This window comes from Triticum aestivum, chromosome 4A (genome assembly GCF_018294505.1).
Source record: "Triticum aestivum cultivar Chinese Spring chromosome 4A, IWGSC CS RefSeq v2.1, whole genome shotgun sequence".
In the NCBI taxonomy this organism is placed as follows: Eukaryota; Viridiplantae; Streptophyta; class Magnoliopsida; order Poales; family Poaceae; genus Triticum; species Triticum aestivum.
The window spans coordinates 686,135,692-686,141,362 of record NC_057803.1 but is presented as its reverse complement, the minus strand read 5'-3'; the positions used below and the strand labels follow the sequence as shown (position 1 = coordinate 686,141,362).

At 48.2% G+C, this 5,671-nt stretch overlaps 1 pseudogene; it reads right to left on the bottom strand.

Annotated features, from left to right (window-relative positions):
• Positions 1-4,604, bottom strand: part of LOC123084274 (uncharacterized) — a 17,374-nt pseudogene extending 12,770 nt beyond the window's left edge.
• Positions 4,605-5,671: the final 1,067 nt, after the last annotated feature.

Below are 5,671 nucleotides of genomic sequence, written 5' to 3'. Positions count from 1 at the left end.
ATAAAACTAATTCAATTCAAAATTCTAAAAATACAAATAATATATCAAAAAATTCAGAAAAATAAAACTAATTCAATTCAAAATTCTAAAAATACAAATAATATATCAAAAAATTAAGAAAAATAAAACTAATTCAAATTTCATTCGTCGGCTATGGTGGTACGGCCGGACTCTGCAGAGCGTCATGGACTACATCACTCCAAATTTCATGTATCATTCGAAAATGGACACCAAACACATCACGGGTAATATAATTCACATGATCCATTCAACAAAGTTTGGTACAATAAATTATTACACATCATTTCTTCCCTTGTGTCCCTGCTTGCTTACGATTGTGCCGTATCCATGGAGCATCCTCATCATTTAACTTAATGCTTGGGTCGGTGTTCACTTTGAAGGGCGGAATTTCAGCAAACATATTATAATCTTCTGACATGTCTGTCTTGTCCTCCACTCCCACGATGTTTCTTTTCCCTGAAAGAACAATGTGGCGCTTTGGATCATCGCATAATGTACTGATCGTTTTCTTATCTTTCCATTTCCTCGGTTTGCTACTCATGTCCTTCACATAGAAAAGCTGAGCGACATCTTTCGCTAGGACGAATGGTTCGTCAAGGTAACCAAGATTGTTGAAATCCACCATTGTCATTCCGTATTGCTGGTCCACCTTTACCCCACCTCCTGTTAGCTTGAACCATTTGCACCGGAACAAAGGGACCTTAAAGGAGGGTCCATAGTCAAGTTCCCATATCTCCTCTATGTAACCATAATATGTGACCTTTTGCCCATTCTCGGTTGCTGCATCAAAGCGGACACCACTGTTTTGGTTGGTGCTCTTTTTATCTTGGGCGATCGTGTAAAATGTATTCCCATTTATCTCGTACCCTTGGAAAGTCGTTATAGTCGAAGATGGTGTCTTGGCCAACATGTACAGCTGATCTACAACATCATTGTCATTCATTAAATGTTTTCTCAACCAACTGCCGAAAGTCTCCATGTGGGCCTTCCTAATCCAGGATTCAGGCTTCCCCGGGTTGTCCGAGCGTAAAATATTTTGTGTTTCTCAAAGTACGGAGCCACCAAGCTGGAATTGGTCAGTACAGTGTGGTGTGCTTCAGTCAGAGAATGGCCGTCCATACATATCGTTGATTTCCTTCCGATCGTGCCTTTTCCACTTAGTCTCCCCTCGTGCCGCGATCGAGGAAGACCAATCGGCTTAAGGTCAGGAACAAAGTCAACACAAAACTCAATTACCTCCTCATTTCCATAGCCCTTGGCGATGCTTCCTTCTGGCCTAGCACGGTTACGAACATATTTCTTTAATACTCCCATGAACCTCTCGAAGGGGAACATATTGTGTAGAAATACAGGACCGAGAACGAAAATCTCTTCGACTAGGTGAACCAGGAGGTGCGTCATAATATTGAAGAAGGATGGCGGGAACACCAACTCGAAACTGACAAGACATTGGATCACATCGTTCTGTAACCGTGGTAGAACTTCTGGATTGATTACCTTCTGAGAGATTGCATTGAGGAATGCACATAGCTTCACAATGGCTACTCGAACATTTTCCGGCAGGAGCCCCCTCAAAAGCAATCGGAAGCAATTGCGTCATAATCACGTGGCAGTCGTGAGACTTCAGGTTTTGGAACTTTTTCTCCGCCATGTTTATTATTCCCTTTATATTGGACGAGAATCCAGACGGGACCTTCATACTGCTCAGGCATTCAAAAAAGATGACCTTCTCTTCTTTGGTCAGAGCGTAGCTGGCACGACCTTGAAACCATTTCGGATGCCGGTCATCAGGGTCTTTCAAACGTTGCTGGTCCTGCCGTGCTTCCTTTGTATCATTTGTCTTCCCATACACGCCCAAGAAGCTTAGGAGGTTCACGCAAATATTCTTCGTAACGTGCATCACGTCGATTGCAGAGCGGACATCTAGGACTTTCCAATATTCTAGCTCCCAGAATATAGATTTCTTCTTCCACATGGCTGCGTGCCCGTCAGCTCCCTTCAGAACTGATTGTCCGCCAGGACCCTTTCCAAAGATGACTTTCAAATCCTTGACCATATCAAATACCTCAGCACCAGTGCGTTCCGCAGGCTTCGGCCGGTGATCTGCCTTGCCGTTGTAATGCTTGCCTTTCTTTCTTACTGGATGAATTTTCGGAAGAAATCGACGATGCCCAAGGTACACGTTCTTCTTACAATTTGGCAAATGTACACTTTCAGTCTCATGTAAGCAGTGCGTGCATGCATTGTATCCCTTATTTGACAGTCCCGAAAGGTTACTAAGAGCAGGCCAATCGTTGATGGTTACGAAAAGCAACGCTCGTAGGTCAAATTCCTCTTGTTTGTGCTCATCCCACACACGGACACCACCCCACAGCTGTAAAAGTTCATCAACTAATGGCCTTAGGTACACATCAATGTCGTTGCCGGGTTGCTTCGGACCTTGGATGAGCATTGGCATCATAATGAACTTCCGCTTCATGCACAACCAAGGAGGAAGGTTGTAGATGCATAGAGTCACGGGCCAGGTGCTATGGCTGGAGCTCTGCTCGCCAAAAGGATTCATGCCATTCGTACTTAGAGCAAATCTTATGTTCCTTGCGTCAGCTGCAAAATCTTTGAACCATCTGTCGATCTTTCTCCATTGCGTTCCATCTGCGGTGTGTCTCAACTCCCCGTCCGACTTACGGTCCTCTTTGTGCCATCGCAACAACTTGGCATGCTCTTTGTTCCTGAACAGACGTTTCAACCGTGGTATTATAGGAGCATACCACATCACCTTGGCGGGAACCCTCTTCCTGGGTTTCTGGCCCTCAACATCGTCACCAGGGTCATCGCCTCTGATCTTATAACGCAATGCAGTGCATACCGGGCATTCATTCAAATTCTCGTATTCACCGCGGTAGAGGATGCAGTCGTTGATGCATGCATGTATCTTCAGAACCTCTAAACCTAGAGGGCAGACAACCTTCTTTGCTTCGTACGTACTGGCGGGCAACTCGTTATCCTTTGGAAACATATTCATCAACATTTTCAGCAAGTTTTCAAATGCCGAGTCAGCTACACCTGCCTCTGCCTTCCATTTCAGCAAATCCAGTGTGCAGCCCAGCTTTTTCAGACCATCATCGCATCCGGGGTACAGCGCCTTTCTGTGATCCTCTAACATGCGATCCAAATTCTCCCTCTCCTTTTCAGTTTCGCAGCGTCTCCGTGCATCAGCAATGGTCCGACCAAGATCATCAACGGGATCATCACGTGCCTCTTCTTCACCTTCCCCTTCACCTTCAGCATCCTCCATGAAAGTATCACCGAAATGAGCAAGATAGCTTTCATCGATGAAATCATCCCCTTCTTCATCTTCTTCCATTATAACCCCTCTTTCTCCATGCTTGGTCCAACAATTATAGCTTGGCATGAAACCGTGCCGAAGCAGATGCATGTGAACATCTCTTGAGGAAGAGTAACCCTTCTGATTCTTACAGATAACACATGGACAGATAACAAAACCCCCCTGCTTGTTCGCATTAGCCACTACGAGGAAATCTTTCAAACCCGTAGTGAACTCGCTGGAGAGTCGGTTACCGTACATCCATTGCCGATTCATCTGCATTATTATAATATAAAATATATAATTAACCATCATGCATTTGTTAAACTAACTAGCTACAAACAATATAAATTAAACAATGAACTGCACACATGCATATTTTATCAATGACACATCAAAGGTTCATCAAGTTGCTAACCGCGATCGAGGAGTGTGGCTCCAACACTTCATGTCATGTTTGTTTCATACTCTTGGGGCATTTCATCAAACACCTTATGTGCATAAGAGGAACCAAAAGCAAACCTAGCTACACCCACTTGTGAAGAGAATGGCTCCAAATGGCTAAGTGTTGGCTGCTGGATGGGTATATATAGGGGAGGGGCTTTAGTTGCGGTTGGCCTGGCAAACCGTGACTAAAGGTGCCCGAAGGCCTTTAGTCGCGGTTGTCCTGGCCAACCGCGACTAAAGACCCTCACGTGCGCCAGCTGGCCACCGAGCGCCCTGGGCCCAGGCCTTTGGTCGCGGTTCACCTCCAGAACCGCGACTAAAGGTCCCATTAGTCGCGGTTCCTACAGCTTCGCGACTTATGGGGCTGGACGGAAGCCTGTTTTTCCACCAGTGAATAATCCACACCTTTATCTAAAAATAATTCCAAAAGAGTTCTCACTGCAGCCAACCAGCTTGCGTCACGTGGCATAGCTGGTTGGCCGCCCTTTCCGAGTAGCTTAATGGGTTTAATTGGGTCTTCGTGGTTGTTTATATCGGATCGGGCCAAGTTTCTTCTAAACGTCGTTCTGTTCCCACCGTCAATCAAAAGAAAAGAAGAACATCGTTCCCTTCATGCTACCGTCGCCTCTACCTCCCCTACAGGATGCAACCTCACTGACCTCCGACAGACGCAGCGGCGGGCGCACTCCACCTCCGACGTGATGTCAGTGGACGCAGCAGGTGGCATCGATAGGCCGTAGTTCGAGCCATTGACGCCGAACGAGATCGGCAACGGGAGGCCACGGTTCCGGAAGGTGCCATGCTGAGCCATCGGTCCGTGCCGCTGAAGAAGGTAACCACCCTCTCATCCCGTTAGAGCATTTATAGCCGGGCACCTCAAACCCGCCTCAAATGCCCGAGCGGACGGCCCGGTCACAAAAATGCGACCTAGACGGTCTTCTTAAACGGGCCTCAAACGCCCAGGCTGACTGGCACCCCTCATATCCAGCTCAAATATGGGTTGGATATGGAGGCGCTCTGGCGCGTCCGCCACTTCGGACCCGACAGCCCTACCCCGCCACAATTTGCATCAAATCTGTCAAACCCTTTCTCCGCCTCCCGCTTCCCTCCTACCTTTCCCGCATCCGAGCCCTCACCATCCGCCACCCTTGCTCCCCATCCTCATCATCGGTCCTGATCCGTCACCCGAGATGTCATCCAGCCCGTCCCCGACCGCCACGACAGAGGCTGCATCGGTCTCGTCCGTCGTTGTCCCGTCCTCAGCTTCGTCGTGCAAGTCGGAGAACATAGGCCGGAGGAACCGGCGACGCCGGCAGCGAGAGAGGGAAGCGATGGCATCGCAGGGAGCGAATGCGGGCATAGACGAGCAGCTGTCCCCCTCCCCCTCCCCCGCCGCGCCCAGAACCCCGCACCCCATCCATCCGTCCGCCGATGCGGATTGTGCAATCGGACCAGGTTGGGACAGAGGAGGATCCGACGGCCGGTTGGGGCATTCTGGAGAGGTTTTCTCACACACAGATGCCGACGGTGGGCGTATGTCACTCACCAAGCTCTTTCGGGCGTGGATAAACACGGGCACCGGCGACACCCGAGCTGCCCACGACCTGTTCGACGGAATGACAGAACAAGAGTTGGTATGTTCTTGTTGCTCCTGTCTGATCAACTTTGCATATGGCATGTTTAATGTTTTGCATAGACCGCTAGTTCATTGCGGATATGATGAATGCTTGCAAACCATAATCATTTCGGCGGTGTTTCTGTCGGACATGATCAATGATAATCAAGGTCCAACCCAAATGGAGTACGAATTGGGGCATCCAACTTGCACTGCATTTGAAGTTGGGACAATGTCCAATCTCAATCCAAGCAAGAAGAAGG